Raw genomic sequence first — 21,138 nt, 5'->3', positions numbered from 1 at the left:
GTAATCTGACAACAAAGAAACACAGATGAATATATTTTTATAAATATATTCATGATTTATGAGTGTAGAAGAGTTGTTATATGAAATTTTATTTTAACAATATCACACCCAAAGTGGAGCATAAATGTTCAGTTTATTTTCATATTTTATCTTTATCATTTACTATTAAATTCAGTTTCTCATAGGTTTGTTAAAGATGGAAGTAATGCTCTTAATGGCATTTCCCTTAATTTGGAATATTCTGTGTAAACTGAAGCAAGTTCACCCACAACTCTGATGCTGTCCTTATTCCTTACAGGGCCCTGAAGAGCATGAGGGTGGAGCCTGGTGCCTATAACAAGATCCTACTCAGTGAGTCCTCTTAGCCTAGGCTGGGCAACTGAGGCCGAGGGCTTCAACTCAGAGCCCGCAGGGCTTATGGGAAAAGATGAGCTGGCCTGTGAAAACTTCCCCTCGGACCAGTGCCTGTTTCATTATTCAGCATTTGGGAACCACTGTCCTATAGGATGTAAAGGTCAAGTTTGCTCTTGATTGTCCATAACCATTAGATAGTTGGCTGTAGTCAGAATAACAATCACAAAGAGAAAATCAATTTTCTGCCTTATAAGTGCATAACGTCCCCCTTTTGTCCATCTTCTGCAATGGGCAACACATCGTAGTTGGTTGAATAACGTTCCCCATACATTTATGTCTACCCAGAACCTTATTTGGAAATAGCAATGTAATTTTTCTTTGCAGATGTGATTAATTATAATTAGTCAAGGATCTCAAGATGAAATCATCGTAGATTTAGGGCAGGTTCTAAATCTGATGACTAGTGTCCTTATCAAAGAGGAGAGGACACAAAACAACACACAGGGAAGACCACTGAAGACGGAGGCAGAGATTAGAGTGATGCTGCCACAAGCCAAGGAACGCCAGGAGCGTCCAGGAGCAGGAAGAGGCAAGGAAGGGTCCAACCCTGGAGCCTTCAGCGGAAGCATGGCCCTGCTGACACCTTGACTTTGGACTTTTGGCCTCCAAAACTCAGTGAGAATAAATTTTTGTTGTTTTAAGTCACAAAATTATGACAGCCCTAGGAAATTAATACAAATAGCTTTTGCTTTTTATGACTCAATTCTCTTTCTGCTAGGTCCTTTGCAAGAATGAGGCTGTACAACTAAACAAGAGATTCTTTGTGGAATCTGCCTCTTCACTAAATAACATTTCTAGCTTCACAAACTCCTTGCTAGCCTGTTGGTCGTCTCTCATCATCCTGACATCTCACCTGGTACCACTGATCCTGTTTTTTGCTTCTGTTTGCCTGCTTCCTTGTGCCCTTAGGAGCTCTAGCAGGAGTGTGTTTGTGCAGATGGATGGGTGCCTTTCTGTCACCCTCTTTCCGTGGAATGCTGAGTAGACTCAGAACTAATTCAGTGGATTTACATTTGGAAGAATCCGTCATGCTCAGGTCTTTTCTGAGATGGTCATATTTTTACCATTCATCTTCTTACATCAGTGTCCAGGCATCTGCCACTGATATTTATAACTACTTGTCTATTTCGGAGATTCTCTTTTTTACCAAAACAATGTCCCCTTATTTGGTAACCTTCCTGGCCCCTGCCTCTCTTCCCTGGTGCCATAGTAATCCCCTAAAAAGATCCGCTGTTCCTTTTTAAACAGCTCACATCATGACCTTACCAGTCCAGACAGTACACGAACATTTAGCCCCAGGTAAAGGCTCGGCACGGTATCAGGAGGTCTCTTGCGTATTTATCATCATGGACACACTAAATAAAAGAAAAAACCCTTAGTCTTCAATTCTAGCCCTCTAGTTCTCCCCAAATGCTAGTCCTTTTTCCTCTAAGTCTCCCCCAGGGCACCACTGCTCCACACACAGGGTTGTTTCTTTGTTCAGACACCTGGAGACTCTCCTGCTAAAGCGGAAGTTACTTTTGTTATTAAGCAAATGGGCTCATTTCCCTATGCACACAGAAGCCAGTACTGTGTGGCACCGGCTTTTCAGAAAAGAAAGACTTTATTGCAAAACCAGTCAGCAAGGAGACAGGAGCAGGCTCAAGTCTGTCTCCCTGATTTGGGGTCTGGAGCAAATGTATTGGTTCAGAGGGCAGGGGAAATGATTTAGGAATGTTGTTTTGGCAGGTCTGATTGGAGGGCTTTAAATTTGGCCATTTATGGACAGGTATGTTGAAGTGGATTTTAGCCCTGGATCTTCCAGGCCAATAGACCCTCGCTGCTGAAAGAGTTCTAGTGTTCAGGTTCCGGTCACATCCCGGTCTTCTTGGTTCTGGGTGTTGTTAGAGGTCAAAGCTTTTTCCATTGCACATGCCTGGGCTACGTGACTTGCAGTTTTTGGCTCTGTTATACCTAAAAGGTAACTTCACATTATATTATCAAAAGAGTAGACCCAGTTTGGGCTGGTCCCATGGTTATACTTTCTCTCCTATACCTGAAGCCTATTTTGGGTGTTAAGGCAGAGGGGAAGGAAGAGCGAAACCAACTGTGCAGCAGACGCCCCTTAAAGCCTCCTGTCCTGAGCTGCCCCCTGGCCCTGCCCCCGGCCCTGCCCCATCCCGGCACCCCTCCCCCTTCCCATCCACCATGCCATTCCCAAAGGGAGTCTGCCAGGGCTGAGTGCAATCATCACCGAGCAGGAACCCCACAACTTGCCCAGCCATGGGGAGATCGGAAGCTAGCAGGGGAGGGGCCCCTCAGAGGCTTGGGGCAGCAGCTATTGCCAACTTGTACAGAAACACCAAACATTTTAAGAACTGGTACAGCTATACTGTGGATGCCAACTGATACCAGCCCTGTCTCACTGTGTGACCAACACTGAACAACTTAGCCTCACTGAGACCCAATGTCCATGTGTCTTCAAGGAATCCTATTTGTCCTGCCCACTTTACTGTATTACAATGGATCATTGTCTATAATGAATACTTACTGCTTAATAATTTAGATGCAGAATCTAGAGGGCTTTTACTTAAACTTTACCTTTAGATTTACAAGAACTTCCCATATGACCTTGGGCCAATTATTAATATTATTTAACCTGTCTGTGCCTGTTTCCTCATCTGTAAAATGAAAGGTAACAATAACACCCATCTCTGAGAATTGTGAAGATTCCATGAGTTAATACATGTGGGGTGGTTGGAACAGTGCCTGGCACCATAATTGTTAGGTGGCACTAAGTTGACAGACACCTAAGTCCTATAAATTGAAAGAGAGTCTCAGGCATCTAATTATGAAAATGAAAGCCCTGAGGGTGACCAGAAAGGGAGGCTTTACTTTTGTTTGCTAGATATTTATATTTCCAGATGCTGAAAGCTACCAAAGACAAAACCAGAAAAGCGAAACAATTCTTCTTCAACACTTACATGGCTTCTAAAAAATCCTTCTGACTTTCTGAGTCATCACATACCTTGCACTCCCTTTTCCTAACAATCTTGTTATTTTTTTCCACGATTTCCTTATGTGTCCTTGGGAAAATCACTTCTTTGAGCCTCACTATATGAAAGTCCTCTGAAAATTAGACACACTGTGTCACTATTAGGCAGGAAGGCATTTTTATGATTTATTAATTATGTAAGTACAAACTTATCTTTAGGACTGGAAATGCTCCTATAAGATTCATTAAAGTTACAAGATAAACAATAAAACCTATGGAGATATGCAAAAGGATAGAGGACTGTGTATCTTGAAGGTGGATAGACCAGAAGGCTGGGGAGACTTAAAGTGTTCACATGCAGAAAAGGTGAGAATTGTGTCCAATGTTTTCCATCTTCACTGATGACAGGATAAAAGAAAATGGGCATCAACAGGAGGGATTTAGTTAGACATGAAGAATTTTTCTGCTAGTGAGGATTTTTGAAAACTGAAATGCACTGCTCAGTCAACATGGGTTTCTTCTCTGAAGGTCTATAGATGTGATGTGTCATAAGGACATGAGAATGAGCACAAGGGTCAGGTCAGGAGATTTGCCTGGAAACATCCCAGATGTTCCTGAACTGACATGTCCACACCCACACTTTTTCTTGAACAAATTTATATTTTCAGCTTTTGCTGCTTTAATAATTTATGTGCATCCTGTATGTAAATTGGCATTCCTGTTTATTAAAGGGCTGTTGCATTGAGGTTAGAAGCACAGATTTAGGAGTCCAAAAGCCTGGATTCCAATCCTAATTTTGCCCCTTTCAGCTGTGTCACCTTGGCTAGGTAATTGATTGCTATACCTTGGTTTCCTCATCTGTAAAATGGTGATAATAAGGATTCTTACCTTACAGGTGGCCGTAAGCATGTATGGCGTGGAGCAAATTCTCACAAATGGTAGCCAGTATTATGCTCAAGTGGGCTCTTCATAGTTTCAAAGGGCACCTCTTAGGTCTAGTACTTACAGATTTGTTTGTTCTACTATTTCAGTGTTTTATACATGTCATTTTCCAGTCTGTAGTTTGCTCCTCCTCCTCCTGTTCCTTTTCTTCGTTCTATTCCTACAGGAAAGTACATTTCCCTCCTTGTTTATTGGAGTTGCCATTCTGTGACCTCTCCCCAGGTCCATTACATCTTCCTCGAAGCGAAGTGACCTGGAATTGTTCGAGTGTGATCCTCCCTAAAGGCAGAGGGATGGAATGAATAATTTATTAAGGTACCTTCTAGCAACATGAATCTATGCAATGACTTTCAGGTGAAGGGAATTTTCCCTTTCAGACTACCTCATCAGTTAGCAGATATCCCTGTACAACACTAGGGGTCACTGTTAAAGCAATATTTCAAAAGCATAAGCCTTTAACCAGCAATGACATTGAGAAAGATTCCTTCGGAACTCTGAGAGGGAAAAGATAATTATACGGGTAGTTTGAGGGCAACAGCTGGGATCTTATCAAGTTCCTAAATTGAAATTCACTTCTAATCTCTTCTTGTTTCTCACCCCTAGAAAACAATTCCGTTTTCCCTGAAGTGGTAAGACCTCTACCTGGGAAGATCTGGGGGTGAAAAATCTGCTCCGGCTTGGACTGCTGACTTCTAAATCAACTTCTCCAGCTCTGACACCTAAGCCAGACCTGCTCCCACTTTCCGCTCTGACCATCTTCAGTCCGTTTCCAGGTGACAATGCCCCCTGCCTGCACCTTCAACTCAAAACATGTTAAATCAGAATCCATTTCCCAGTCCCTTCCTCCCCTCCACTTCTACACGGAAGTAGACTCCCCTTCTCACCTTCCTTATTGGTGATTAAGATTCACCCAGAAATTTAAAGGTCTTCATTCACCAAGTCCTGTTGATTTTACTTCCTAATTGCTTTTTGTTTTTTTTTTTTTTTTTTTTGAGACAGAGTCTCACTTTGTTGCCCGGGCTAGAGTGAGTGCCGTGGCATCAGCCTAGCTCACAGCAACCTCACACTCCTGGGCTTAAGCGATCCTACTGCCTCAGCCTCCCGAGTAGCTGGGACTACAGGCATGAGCCACCATGCCCAGCTAATTTTTTTTTTTCTATATATATTTTTAGTTGGCCAGATAATTTATTTCTATTTTTAGTAGAGACGGGGTCTCGCTCAGGCTGGTCTCGAACTCCTGACCTGGAGCGATCCACCCGCCTCGGCCTCCCAGAGGGCTAGGATTACAGGCGTGAGCCACCACGCCCGGCCCCTAATTGCTTTTTGAATACATCGCCTTCTGTAAAATTGGAATAACAATAGTACTCACTTTATAGAGTTGTGGGGATTAAATAAGGCTACCATTAGGCAGTGGCCACCTCTCTGGACTCCACACCACCCCCTGCAGCCATCAAGGGAGGTTCCCAGGACCTCCCCAACTCCTGTCAAGACCCCCTGATGGATCACTATCTGCTTGGTGACCCTCAGGAATAATCCCGCCACCTCCCTTACCCTGCTGATGTGCATCCACACAAAAAACCGGGACTGCTAGGTCATCTCTCATCCCTAGGAATCTAATCCCTATCGGACTCGGCAGTGCCCTTTTCCGACCTCATCTGCCATCCTCCCCATCTCCTGAAACCCTTTCATCTGCCCCTGCACCTTGGGTCCATCATTAGCAGAACCCTCCTTCCCCTCAAGCTCTCCTCTGGGTGTTCCCTTCACTGCCATCTAACTGAAACTTGACTCTGTCCCCCACACTGTTTCCCTGGCAGGCCTCTGGGCTGGCCTCTCACCCCCAGGGCCTGGAGGTAAGGGAGGGCTCTTCCTCCTCCCATCCCGACCCCACCCGCCTTTTTCATGAACACCTGCTTGGAGTGTCTTATCATCAGACCGTATGCCTTAGCCTCCAGTCATTTAAAAATCATGATTTAATTATTTTAATACCGGAATCACTCTCACTCTCTTCACTATTACCCCGTCTCATGTCTTGGCAATTTCAAGTTACGCACACATGGTCTTTCTACCACACTGGCATCTCCTCTAACGATCTTGTCCTCCATCTGACCCCAGCGACTTATTCCCATGGTCACAGCCTAGGCCAGTGCTGCCCAAAAGAACTTCCTGCAATGACGGAAACGTTTTATATCCATTCTGTTCAATAAGGTGGTCTTAGTCCTATGTCACTTGCTTGGGTTACCAAGCATTTGAAATATGGCTAGTATGTGAGGAACTGAATTTTAAATTTTATTTAACGATTAATTTAAATGTAAGGCATCTGTGCTTGCATTCTGTCTTCTCTCCTGTTTCTGTAAATGAACTTAGCTCCTCACTCAACTCACCACCAGAAATTCTCCCTCCTTTCTCCATCGGTTTTCCCCTCTCCACAAGGTTATTCCCAACAACCCACAAACATGCTGCTATTTCTGCCATCTTAAAAAAACAAAACCCTTTTGGCCCCAGCTCCCCATCTGGCTACTGCTGTATTCCCCTCATTCCCTCTAGAGCAAAACTCCTTAAAAGAATTGTTTGTGCTCACAGACACTAGTGCCTCTCCTCCCACTATTTCCCGAATCTCCATTTGCAACTGCTCATCCCCGGGTACCCGTGGCCTCCGTATTGCCAGACGCAGTGATTCTTTCCCAGTCCCTGCCTGGGTTGACCCGTCAGCAGCATTTTACACAGTTGCTTCATCACACTCTCCTTGAAATACTTTCTTTGCTTGGCTTCCGGAACAGCACACTTGCCTGGTTTTCTGTCAGGCTTTGGGCTGCTCCATTTTCATCTCCTATAATAGTTACTTCTTCCTCAACTCCTCCACCTCTGAATGTTGGAATGCCCAGGGGGCTTAGTCCTCAGATCTCTTTGGTTTCTATTTACTCCCTCCCTAGTTGATCTCATCTAGTCTAGTAACTTTAAACATCACCTGTATGTTAATCATTCCTACATTTTCATCTCCAACACAGACCACTCCCCTAAGGCCAGGCCAATGTATCCAACTGGTAGCTGGAATCTCACATCTAACAGGTCCTAAATTGAACTCCTGATATCTCCCTTCCTACTTGCTTCTCCTGCAGTCTTCCCCATCTCAATTAAGGGCAATTTCATTTGTCTAGGTACTCAGCCAAAAACCTTAGACTTAGCCTTGTTTCCACCCCCAACCCTATGCATTGTATCTGACCCATCAGCAAATGTCATTGACTCCATCTTCAAGTTATAATCAGAAACTGATCATTTGTCAGCCCCTCCATCACAACCATCTTGTTCTGAGCCACCTTCATCTTTCTCCTGGATTATAGCTCTAGTAGTTTCTTCAATTCTGCCCTTGTTTCTGCAGTCGACCTCAAAACTCAGCCAGGGTGATCTTGTTAAAATTTAAGTCACATCATGTCACTCTCCTGCTCTAGTGGCTCCCAGCTCACTTGGAATAAAAGCCAAAGTCCTTATTATAACCTTCAAGGTCCAGCAAGATCAGGACTCCATTACGTCTTTGCCTTACCTACCACTTCTCCTCCCCTAATTTTCTGAAGTCTAGCTAAACTGGCCTTCCTGCAGTTTCAGGAACTTAGCTCCTACCTTTGGGCCTCTGTCCAGGTATCTTCATGGCTAGTTCCCTCATTTCCTTTGGGTCTATTCCAATGTCACCTTTTCCTGAGGCCTTGCTTGGCTCTGCTATCTAAAAATTTTACACCCCTCCCCAACACTTTTTTTCCCCTTTCCTGCATTATTTTTTCTCCTTTGCACTTAGTGTCACCTAACATGCCACTAAATATTATTTGTTGGTTTTATTGTCTGTCTCTCCCGGGAAAATATAAGCTCCGCAATGGGAAGATTTTTGTTCTACTGACTGCCGTATCCCATGGCCTTGATCAGTGTCTGACTTATTCACTCACTTATTCAGTGAATTAATCAAACAAAATGATTCATTGATGTCCTTAGAACAGTGCCTAGCACGTAGTAATAGCTTTATTAATCTTAGCTGGATTTTTTATTGCTAGAATCATCGCCATCTTCCTCACTATTGGATTTGTCCCTTCTCTCTGTCTCTGCAGCAGATTCCCCACTGCGGGCTCTCAGGATCTCTCACCGAGACTATCTCAGTCGTCTCCACATTGTTTCTCAGCTACCGGTTTTGCCTCCTTTAGGCCTACCCACTGCTTTCTGTCTTATGTTTCTTGAAAACAAATTTGCTGCTTTCGTGCCCCTGTCAAAAACCCTTTCAGGGATTCCCCGCTGCTTTCGTGTGAAAGTCCCGGCGCTCACATGACAGACAGCAGGGCCGGCCGAGATCCAGCCCCGCTCACCCCTGCAGCCTCCTCCTCTTCACGCGCCCTCTGCGCTCAAGACACCCCACGCGCCCTGCCCTTTGGAAACACTGTGCCTTTCTCTGCCGAGCACGCCCCGCCCGGCTGGCCTGCCTCGTCAGCTCCTAGTCATCCTCCAAACCCTCCCCAGGCGAGCGCATCCTCCCTGCGCAATTCCTTCCTGTCTCCTTCGCGCGGTGCCTCTTCCTCGTGCACGCGCCGGCCGGGCGCTCCGTCACTGCGCTGCCCACCTAACCGAGCCCGATTTCCTCCTGCTCCTGTCTGCCTCTCCCGCTTGGTGTAAACTCTCTGTACGAAGCCTAGCGTTTCTTGAGCTGAGATGAACCCCGGGACCTGCCCCAACCCTATTTCTTCCATCGTGTTCTTTCACAGCGTTGCAGGGTTTACGCTCCGTAGCCGGGAGTGCGGCCCCCGCTGGTTACTACTCACCTGTGTATACAGAGCACCTGGCTTATTGCAGGAGCTTCGTTTGTTGAATGGATGCTGGACGGCCTGCATGCGCCCCTGGAGAATATGGGCCATTTGGGGTGAGGATATGCAAAGTCACATGGATAAAAGCTTATTGTCCTGTGACATCCATTTCACTTGAAGATTTGAAGGGAAAATATTAAAGAATTTAACTAGCTTACAACTTAAATTATATTGCATATCAAACCAAACATATGTTATGAGTAAGAATATTAAATTCACAAGAACTTGAAAGACCAAAGAGAACACTTCGAGGAAATGTTGAGCTTGTGGCAGGTCCCTGAACTAGTTCCTTCTGCGCTGCCTGCCAGGTAAGCAGCCTCAGTGGGCAGGTTCTGAAGTGCTGCCTCCCGCTGCCACCGCTGTTGGAGGCCCCATCTGCACCCCCAGGAGCGGTACCCATTCGCTATTTGAGGCTTTCCTCCCGCCGTCCCCCACCTTTAGACTGAAGGGGGACCTTCAGACCCCTAGAATCCATTCCTACTCCTTCAAAACCTCACACCCACCTTAGTAGGTATTTGCTAATCTAGGAGCTACCCGGCATCTTTAATCCCTTCCTCCTTGGGGGACTTCCCCACTGTGTGAGTCTCAGTGGGACGCAGGGCTCTGCTTGTCACCGCATGATTTTGGCTGCTGTTTCTTTGACCCAGCTGGCCCTGGTTCCTGCCTGGTTTCTTGATCCAGGTTATGCTGCCTTCTGTCAATCCCATGAGCTACCTTGTAGCCTTCCAATAAAATTATTTCTTCCTTAGATTAACTAAATTTCTATTGCTTTCAAATAAGAACCTTGACTGATATAACAGACACACACACACACACACACACACACACACACACACACACACACACACCTGTCTTTATTTAAAATTATGTTTAGCTAACATTCAATGAGCATTTACTGTAGGGCAAGCACTACACCAAAACTTTGTACGAATTATCTTATTTAATTCTCACAACAACCCTATGGAAAATGAACTATGATCTGTATTCTACAGATGAAGAAACAAACATAAAAGGGTTCCATGTGATGCCCCAGGTCACAGGGCTTGTTAACTGCTAGAGATAGGATTTAAACGCAGGGAATCTTATTCCAGAGCATTCTATACTAATCAAAATAATGTATTGCCTTACCCTCCTGAATTTAACTCTGCCTTCAAGTCCTGTGTTCCCTGAAAGCTCCGTTCTCACTTCCTCCATGGAACCTTCCCGTCTGCTCCAGCACACCCTGAAGGGTCCTCTTCTCAACTCCCATAACACCCACTGTTGAGACCAAGTAATTCAACAATGTACTGTGCGTTATTTCAATGTCCACGTGCTGTACTACAATATACTGTGCTATTATTTAGCAGTTTTTTACAGATTCATTTTTTTCTCAATTCATTTCTGCTCCCCTAGAACAATCTAATACTTCTTTTATATGCCACTTGGTAACAAAGGGTTAGGCTAGCAGAGTGTTGTGTAAGACCCTAGGTCTCTTCCCATGGCATGGTGGGACTTAATGAAGACCAGGGACTCCCGTTTCGGGGCTTCATTTGGTTAGACCCTAGCTGAATTCTCACTACTAACAAGACAGATAATGGACAGTGCATAGGCTACAGGGTCAGACTGGCGCAGGTTCAATCTACTTCTGTTACTTTACGACCCAGACAAGTGACTCGAGTTCATGGAGCCTGTTTCTTGACTTGCGCAAATGGAGAAAATACCTAAAACACGTGGTTGTGGTGAGCATTACAGGTATTAATGAGTGAAGCCTAAAGTACTCCGTATGATTTTATGTTCTCTTTCTCTCACCCAGTGTGGCTCTTGAGAGACATCTGAGAATCATTTTCTTTTTAACAAAATCAGATAAACCAGGGTTTCTCGTGATTGCCACTTTGGGTTGGATAACCTCTTTGTTGCAGGGGCTGTCCTCTGCGTGGCAGATGTGTGGCAGCAGCCCTGGCCCAGGCCTTTACCTGTTAGGTGCCAGTAGTACTCTCCACCCCCTCTCCTCACCTCCCACCCAGTGTGACAACCAGAAAGGTCAAATGTGCCCTGGGGGACAAAATTACCCTGGTTGAAGCCCACTGAGATAAAGGATATGAGGGCATTCTGTAAGACAAACAGCCTATAAAAATGAGCAGTTTATATAAACATTTTTTACAGCTCAAAATGACGTATTTACAGTTTAGGTAATTGGATAAAATGTTGGAGATCAAGTAGGGGAAACAGAATTGACAAAAAAGACTTTACTTCTACTTGAGGAAGGAAATTCTTTCTACTCTTTGCTAAATGCCCCATGCCTCTTGTGGCAGGACCAGCTGGGGCCGGCAGGGGAGGCTGGGTCCGCATACTCAGTTCTGTCCAGGAGTCTCGGAGCAGACAAACTGCCTTAAAGGTTTGAAATAGTTTCCTCTTCCTGTATGAATTTAAATAAAGACATTAAAAAAAAAAGTGGAGGGAGGTCTTTCTACTTCTTTCCTACCGCACCACAATGTAAAAGTCCTTGTTCTTATCTGCTATGGTCTCTTGGTAAATGCTGAAAAAAAATCTGATTTGATCAGTTATTATCAACAACTAAAATCATTCATAGAGTCTTCGACCAGACTCCCATAGTGAGCATTTTGAAGAAAAAGATAGCAAGAACTTAAATGTTATTGTTCTTTCTTGAGATTTAAAGAACATTTTCAATATTTCTGAATCCAGTTTAAAATTGTTACAAGGAAGAAAAGAGATGAATTTATAGGTGAAGGTTTAAATATTCCTACACATAGCTGGATTTCCCAGCCCCTGGCAAGCACTGTTCTACTTTCTGTCTCTGTGAATTTGACTATTCTAAATACCACACACGTGGAATCATACAGTACTTGTCCTTTTGTGACTGGCTTATTTCACTTAGTATAATGTATTCAAGGTTCATCCATGTTGTAACATGTGTCAGAATTTCCTTCCTTTTTAAGGCTGAATAGTATTCCATTTTATGTATATACCATATTTTGTTTACCTGTTTTTCTGCTGATGGACATTTGGGTTGTTTCCACCTTTTGGTTATTATGAAAAATGCTGCCATGAACATTAGGGTACAAATATCTGTTCAAGTCTTTGTTTACAATTCTTTTGGTAATATACCCAGGGGTGGAATTGCTGGGTCATACGTTAATTCTTATTTTAATTTTTTGAAGACCCATCATACTGTTTTCCATAGCGGTACACCATTTTATATTCCTATCAACAGGTTACAAGAGTTCGAATTTTTTCATATCCTCATCAATACCTGTTATCGTCTGTTTTTTGGTAGTAGCTATCCTGATAGATGTGAGGTGGAGTTTTCAATATAGTTTTAAAAACCAATTTATAATGTATAAGCTTTTACTAATACATTAGTTAAAAAACCTCTACTGGCAGATCTAATAACTACCATAATTTCAAAGTAATGATGAACCTTAATAATATTTTGAGATATCTGCAATACCTGCCAAATAATTTGAAGATATCTGTGATTTCTATTAGTGACAAAGCACAGCTAACACGTTGCTAATGTTACTGTGGTTTGTTACCTACTTTCACAATTGAAAGAAATGCCTATTTTCAGTTAGAAATTAGTGGAAATAGAAAGCAATTGTTTCTCCATACAAGTTTATGGACTCTGCCTATTATCCTTGAACACGGTGGGGATCAGAGACCTTGGGTTAAGAACTACTGATCTAGTTTCTCCTTAGCGTTATAGGTGAGGAAAGTGAGGTTTCCAGGGTTTAAGTGATCTACCAAGAGTCACACAGTTGGTGGCAGAGCTAGGGCTATAACTCCATCTCCCAATTCCTAATCCTGTGTGCTCTTTATCCTAGACATCCTGTGCAAAATGGTCCATATCTGAGCCATCTCTATATGCACCAGCAAAGCCCTTAGCTCATTTCCCTGCATGCACATGGTACCAGTTCTCAGTAAATGTAGAGGATGAATGGTATATATTACAGGCAAGAGAGACCAGAGCTGTACACAGGACCAGCCCCCTTTGCTGAGAATCTTAGTGTGAAGGCATTTTTTTTCTATCTAGCAGCAACAGTATAGAAATTATTATTTTGCTTGTATGAATGAAGAAAATGGCATTAAAAATCACAGATGTTGTTTGGGTTCCAACATGCGTGTGTAACAGACTTTTTTTTTCAAGGGAATTCATGAAAGCCTGGTCTTTTAAAAAGTTGTCTGACACTAATATTTAGATATAGGTCTTAGAAAATAGTTCCTGATTTCAAAATATTTTTTAAAATATTTTTTATCATTTAAGTCATGTGTTTTGGAAGCTATCTCAACATTTTGCATATGTCCCCATGTCTGTTCTTACCTATTGTTCGGTTTCTAAGACATTAACTGAGTACTGTTGAGAAAGGACTTGACCGCATCCTGGAAGCTAAACAAACTGAAGTAAAGACACAAAGAAGAATAAGACAATGAACTCAGCCTTTCTTTACTTTTCCTTAGGTCGCCTTTAGACTCCCGTTTACCAACTAAAGTCATATGATTTATTTTGCTAGTAGTTTTAAGTTTGTTCTCAAAACTTACGATGCTGTGATAAAGCTTAAAAGATGACAATTCTTCTAAAGTAGATATTTATTGTTATGTGAATTTGGGTTAGTTAGATTTGACATTTGTGTGATACATACCCTGCTACAGTTGAATATTTGATGTCAGTTTTTCTAGTCCCTACTAGGCTGGCTGGTAGAACCAACTTTCTGTTTCTTTGTTTGCAAGAGAAACTTTTAAGCTGTGTGTTTGCTTTGGTTTTTATCTGTGCCAACAGGGTGCTTACCTATGCGTTTGCCAGATTAAACTCACATTTGTTCCTGGAAGGGAATCCCTTCCACGTTTGATATGTCTGTAGACTTGATGTGTCAGGCTTTTATCTGAGGCAAAGGGCCAAATCTCTTAAGAACTTTTACCTGTGTCACAGCCAAGGGACGGGTGTTCTTTTGTCTAAACAAGTGGACTGTTCCCTAGAAAGATTTAAAGCTCACTGGCGGCGGGGAAATGTTGGAATAATTTGGCATCATTTTTATTTTGTTTTCCTGGCTTTGGGGAATAATACAAAAAGTGCTTTCGATTTTTAAGCTTCCGAGCTCCTTAGATGATGCTTCCAGCATTTGTTCTCTGGCATACATGTCCTATCCGGCTCATGAATCCTATCTCCATGACACAAGTCATATTTTCACTTCTTAATACTTGACAGTCTCGTGGTATTTAAAGATGAATAAATGCACACATTCTCACAAGGCAGGGAAGCAACCGCACAGGCTTGCCAAGACCACATGTGGTGATGTACTTAAGAAACCTGCTGTTCTCGAAACATGTTTGACAAGAGTGCTGTGCCCTGTAGCATATATTCAACTCTGATTTTTTAACGTCCAGAATTATCATTTTATTTGATCTCCACCCAGTTATTTTCTTTTATCTTTTGTTCTTGGCACCTGAATAGGCCTGTCTGCTAAAAATTATGGAAAAATATGGCCCCGGATTCCACTGTGTTCTGCCAGATCATCAACTGTCTGAGGAGGTCAGTGCAAGGCTCCCTTTAAATCAGGCCTGTTACTTACTGTGTATTTCCAGATTGAAAAGATAAAATAGAATCAGTAGGTGGGTTGTACCTATGCATTAAGACATTAATTCCAACAAGTTGCGAAGCCCACTGGGGAACCTAGTGAGGGGTCTTAAATTGCAAGGGCATTTTAACCCTTGCACCTTTGAATTCCTTTTTGATAAAAGAGGGCTGCTACCAAAGATCAAAGAACACCGGTAGCAATTCTGCCACCCTCCACACACACATTTGTAGGAAGGTTCACAAGGGGAAAGAGAGGATGGGACCTAAACTCTGTTTATGTAGAATGATTCGAAAAACACAAGAGTTCCCCCCTTTGTCCTCCTCTTCTGCGTCCCCCCACCATCATCTCTTCTGCAGATGTTTGCCATTCTAGTAACAGCACTATCCTCTCCCTTCGCTTTCTTTGAAATGTCCCATACTCCTGAGAGGCTGCAGCTGCAGTGGGAGGTCTGACCCATCAGTGTGTGACATCACTGTCCTTCCCCTCAGGCCAGCAGTGTGCAGGACACCCAGGGATCTGAGGCCCTGGATCTGTTCTTAAGTTAAACCATCATTTTGCCCACTTGCTCTTACATTGCCCATCAGTCAGACGTGTTTATTGAGCACATACTACTGGAGTACTGTTCCAGAGGCTGGGATACCGTGGTACAGAGTGAGTAAGTCAAGCAAGGTTCGTTCTCGAATGGATCTAACATTCTAGTAGAGAGAAAAACAAACAAATTGCAGAATGAGATGTTTGTATAGTGATAAACATTATGACGAAATAAAATGGGATCTGTAAGGGATACGTGTCTGGTTTCAGAATCCAAAGTTTAAGATTAGGCTCTGCCATACTGGCTGCCTGGCAAGACACTCTGGCTTGAGGCTGTGCTCCTGTGGTTCCCTGTTGCGGAACACTCTTCCCCCAGACTTCCAACATGGTGCACGCTTAGAGAGACCTTCCCTGACCACCCTGTTGAAAAATGCAACCCCCAAGTGCTTATCTTGCTTTATTTCTCTCCATAGGATTTGTCACCTTCTAACATACTGCTGTGCTCTGAATGCTATGACCTGAATTCATATATGGAAACCCAACACTGAAGGCAGGGTGTTAAGAGGTAGTTCGGAAGTGATTAGGTGTTATGAGAGGGGAGTCCTCATGAATGGGATTAGCATCCTTATAAAAGAGGCCTGAGGGGGCTTGGTTGCCCCTTCCGCCATGCAAGGATGCAGCGAGAAGTCAGCAACTGCAACTCAGAAACTGCCCTCACCAGAACCTGGCCATGCTGGCACCCTGATATTGGACTTCCCAGGCCCCAGAACTGTGACAAATAAATATCTATTGTCTATATGCCACCAAGTCTATGGTATTTTCTTATAGCAGCCCAAACAGACTAAGACATATACTATGAAGACATAATTTATTTTAATCAATTTATTAAGATATTAAGTTTATGGGAACGTAAGTTCCATAATGGCAGGGATTTGTGTGTGTTTGGTTCACAGCTGTATCTCTAGCATCTGGAACCCAAAGCTTTATAAGAATTTGTTCAATGAATTAAATAAAATTTCTGAGAAGTGACTTTTTTATAAATGTAATTATGTAAACATTTAAAACAAACAAGGGGAATTTACTTTTAAAGTAAGTTACCCTACATTAACTATTCAAACAAGTTGGGATGACCATTGTCAGAAGTGTTTTAGAGGAATTCCTGCACTGGGAAGTTTAAATTTCAAGTATTCGAATCATATTTTAACTGTCTGTTTCTCGTACTGGCATGTTCGTGTATTATGTACCCGCAGGGGTCGGTTGGGGGGGGGGGGGGCACTGTTTTCACAGCCAGAGCCTAAACTCCTTTGGGGTTTACCGGATTGCTCTCTTTTTTCTCGTTATAATTGCTGTCATTCAGGGTTTCTAAAACCATACTTCTTCCAACAAGCGATCTCACCGTTAAAAATGAATTGATATTGCGCACTGTCTGGGGAATGGTCATGCTTGAAGGTGCTGACTCTGGGAGGTGGGGGGTGGGGGGAGGGGATGGAGGTATGACTACAGGGTGAGTGCCAGGCGCACTGTCTGGAGAATGGACACGCTTGAGGCTCTGACTCAGGGGGATGGGCGGGACATGGACAATGTATATAACCTGAGCTTTTGTACCCCCATGATGAACTGAAATAAAAAAAAAAAGAATTGATATTTAGAAAAGAACAATTTTAAATTTGAACATTGACTGAATATTTGCTCTTAAGAATTTATTGTTAATTGCTTTAGTTGTGGTCATTATTTTTTTTAATAATTATCTTTTAGAGATATATACAGTAATATTTAAGGATGAATTGATATGATGTTTGGGGAGCAGAATTGCCCAGTGCTTAATGGTTATTGGGGCTGAGTGATGAGGGCTCCTTATGCTATTTTGTCTACTTTTGTATGTGTTCAAAATTCTTTACACTATGAAATTTAGAAAACTATTTATTAAAGTAGTATTGGATTATAACCTAAAGTGTAAAATGAGTATCCATGAGTCCATAGTGATATAAATAAATGGGAGAGAAGAGACATGCATCTCTCTCTTGCAGAACTCCACATAATTAACATAGATACCCCATCCTTAAGGAAGTAGAGCATAAATCCCCACTTCTTAAGTGTGGGCTGCACATAGCAACATCCTTCCAAAGAGTATAATGGAAAAGGAGAGAAAAAAAGATTAACTTTACAGTGGGGAAATCTGACAAATACTACCTCAAGCCAGTGATCAAGGTTCTTATCAACAGCAGTGAAGTCACATTGACAGTACGTGCCCTTGACATGATGTGATGAAAGTGACCAATTAGCACCATGATCTTCCTCCTAAAAACATATTAACCCAGTCTACCAGAAAAATATCAGACAAACCCAAACTGAAGGACATTTTACAAAGTACCTGATCAGTTCTCCTCAAAACTGTCAAGATCATCAAAAATAAGTAAAGTCTAAGAAACTGTCATATCCAAGAGGAGCCTAAGGAGACATAACAAATAGATGTAGTGTATTCTGGATGGGGTCCTGAGACAGAAAAAGGACATTAAGTAAAAACTAAAAAAATGTGAATGATGTATGGACTTTAGTTAACAATGATGTATCAGTGTTGGTTCCTTAATTGTGAAAGAGGTACCATAATAATGTGATATGAATAACAGGAGAAACTGAGTATTTGGGAATTCTCTGTATTTTCTTCCCAATAATTCTGTAAACCTAAAACTGTCCAAAAAAGAAAGTGTATTTAAAAAAAAATCTATTGGCTATTGGGTATAGTATGATGTACTGAGATTCTTAGAATTTCTCATTTCTACTTTTAATGTTCTTTTTCTCCCAGCAATCCCTCACTCCTTAGCTGGAGACTATTTTAAGTATGTTTGTGTGAGGAAGATTAGAAAGGGGAAGAAATTGAAAATGACTGGAAGTTGATATTTCATAGTCATTCCCATCTTTCTAAGTTTGAAATCCCTTTGCTTTGAGAAGGAGCGGGTAGGTTGCTGCTAACTTCAGATTCACTACTGGTTCGTACCTCAGGGTTACAGACACATTGGCCAGCCTGCATCTTCGTGATGGTGGGGGTTGTGGGCAATGACAGGAAGAAAATTGTGGGTTTTTTTTTTTTTTTGAGACAGGGTCTTACTCTGTCACCAGGGCTAGAGTGTAGTGGCATCATCATAGCTCACAGTAACCTCAAATTCCTGGGCTCAAGGGATCCTCCTGCCTCAGCCTCCCAAGTAGCTGGGACTACAGGCATGTGCCACTATGCCAGGCTAATATTTCTATTTTTTAGTAGAGATGGGGTCTTGCAATGTTGCCCAGGCTGGTCTCAAACTCCTGGCCTCAAGTGATCCTCCCGCCTTGGCCTCCCAAAGTGCTGGGATTACAGGCATGAGCCACTGCACCCAGCCAGAAAATTGTTATTAACACAATAGTGTTGTTTTCTAAGAATTCAAGAGGTTGAGCAGGCCTAGTCCCCTCTCCCCTCCCTTAGCAAAAGCTCCTTTCCCTTATAGCTTTGTCACACTGTAAAGAGAAAACACTTCTCTAGTTGAACAGTCTTAAAGAAACTTCGTAGTACTTTAAACAGAAATAAAAAATATTGAAGATATGGGATAAAGACAAATTGTACAAAGAAAACATTTTTCTTTACTGCTCCTCAAAATGGGGAGACAGAAATATTGAAAGCATAGCGAATTCAGAGGCTTTTCACAAGTGCCTCCATTTGCTTGAATGTCCGCTTCTCGCCTGAACATTCGTGATTTTTCATTTCTCACCTGGTAGTTGGTTTAGAAAGATACTCTATGCTACAGTGTGTGACTCGCATCACTACAATTATCTTTTTTGTACTTCCATGGCTGCTGACAGAATGCAACCACATATCTGGAGTCTTCCTGTCACTCAGCAAGAAGCCCGGCAAGGGGACAGCCCTACTGCCTTAGGATCACAGCTCGGCAGAGCACGGTCCCCTGGGCGGGGTTGCTCCTGCAGGGACAGAGCCGAGCAGACTTATATAAAGGCAACTATCTTTTCTTAAGAAAGGAAATGCAGGAGTACTTGAACCAATTTTTCAATGACTTTGGGAGCTCCAGGGGTTAGTTTTTCCTAAAGCTAGACTTTGGCGAAGCCTGGAGAGACAAGAAAGTGGTCCAAGTGCACACAGACCGTAAACCCACGGCGCCCATCGACAACAGCAAAGATGCCACCTTGACTCCAGCAGGCCACCTCCGAGATAGGAAATGAAGCGTCAGGGGGATGTAGGAATGGAAGTCCCCGAGACAGAATGACAGGCGGCTCCCAGGAGAGCCACAAAGTGGCACTGAGTCCTGTTTTCCCCCAAGGGGGACATTTTTTAAATGGCAGAAAAGTAGATCTTGAACTGGGCAATCAATCAAGTCATTGAGTAAGTTGTTCTGATTTTCTGCAGTTTTCCTCACGTGATCAGAAAGTCATTAAATGACGTGGTTTGGAAAGAACTCAAAATAAAAGTGAGTATTTATCTTCTCTTGAGGTAGGGAAAGCTTTCTAAGCACAGCATTAAAAACAGTACTTAAGGGAAATGATCAATGAATTTGACCAAGTAAAAACTAAAAATGTCTGTATATATTTTTAAAACCACCATAAACAATACTAAAAGGCAATGACAATCACTTTTATTTGATTTTTTATTAACACATAATAATTGTACATATTTATGGGGCACAATGTGAAGTTTTGATACATGTATACAATGTGTCATAATCAAATTAGGGTAAGTAGCATATCCATCACCTCAGACATTTATTATTTCTTTGTGGTAAGAACATCCAAAATCTTCTCTTCTAGAGATTTTGAAATATACAATATATCATTGTTAACTGTAGTCACCCAACTCTGCAAGGGAACACTAGAACTTATTCCTCCTTCCTAACTGTGACTTTGAACCCATTGACCAACTTCTCTTCATCCCCTCTCCCCTTTCCCCTTCCCCTCTACCCTCTCCGCTTCCCAGCCTCTGGTAACCACTATTCTACTCTCTACTTCTATGAGATCAACTTTTTTAGATTCCACATATGAGTGAGATCATGGGGCATTTGTTTTTTTGTGCCTGGCTTATTTTGTTTAACATAATGTCCTCCAGGCTTACCCCTGTTGTTGCAAATGACAGGATTTCATTCTTTTATGGCTGTATAGTACTCTATTGTGTAAATATACCACATTTTCTTTATCCACTCATCTGTTGATGGATGCTTAGGTTGATTCTAAATCTTTGCTATTGTGAATAGTGCTGCAATAAACATGGGAGTGCAAATATCTCTTCAACATACTGCTTTCATTTTCTTTGAATGTATACTCAGTAGTGGGATTGATGGATCATATGGTAATTCTACTTTTCATTTTTTGAGGAATCTCCATATTGTTTTCCGTAAAGGTTGTACTAATTTACATTCCCATCAACAATGTAGAAGAGTTTCGCTTTCTCCACAGCCTCACCAGCATTTGTCACTTTTTGTCTTTTTCATAGCCATTCTAACTGGGGTGAGATGCTATCTCATTGTGGTTTTGATTTGCATTTCCCTGCTGATTAGAGATGCTGAGCATTTTTTTATATACCTGTTGGCCATTTGTATGTCTTCTTTTGAGAAATGTCTTCATATTTTTTGACCATTTTAAAATCTGATTATTTGGTTTTTTTGCTCCTGAATCATTTGAGCTGCATATTAAGCTTTTGTCAGATATAGTTTCCAAATATTTTCTCCCATTCTGTAGATTGTCTCTTGTAGTTGTTTCTTTTGTTGTGCAAAAGCTTTTTAGTTTAATGTAATTCCATTTGTCTAGCAAATGACAATCTGGAATAACATTTCCCACATACATGGCAGACAAAAGATTAAAAATCTTAATATAAGGAATTCTTACAACTAATATAGAA

General features: G+C 42.2%; 1 long non-coding RNA gene across 1 annotated transcript; it reads left to right on the top strand.

Annotated features, from left to right (window-relative positions):
• The first annotated feature begins 580 nt into the window (after positions 1-580).
• LOC123638493 lies at positions 581-16,102 on the top strand. Its single transcript, XR_006735375.1, has 5 exons — positions 581-1,029; positions 4,553-4,645; positions 4,934-5,103; positions 14,612-14,689; positions 15,740-16,102. It is a non-coding gene; the product is annotated as an uncharacterized LOC123638493 (long non-coding RNA).
• The last annotated feature ends 5,036 nt before the right edge of the window (positions 16,103-21,138 follow it).

This window comes from Lemur catta, chromosome 5 (assembly GCF_020740605.2).
Source record: "Lemur catta isolate mLemCat1 chromosome 5, mLemCat1.pri, whole genome shotgun sequence".
Taxonomy (NCBI): domain Eukaryota; kingdom Metazoa; phylum Chordata; class Mammalia; order Primates; family Lemuridae; genus Lemur; species Lemur catta.
This window is presented reverse-complemented; position numbering and strand designations above follow the sequence as displayed.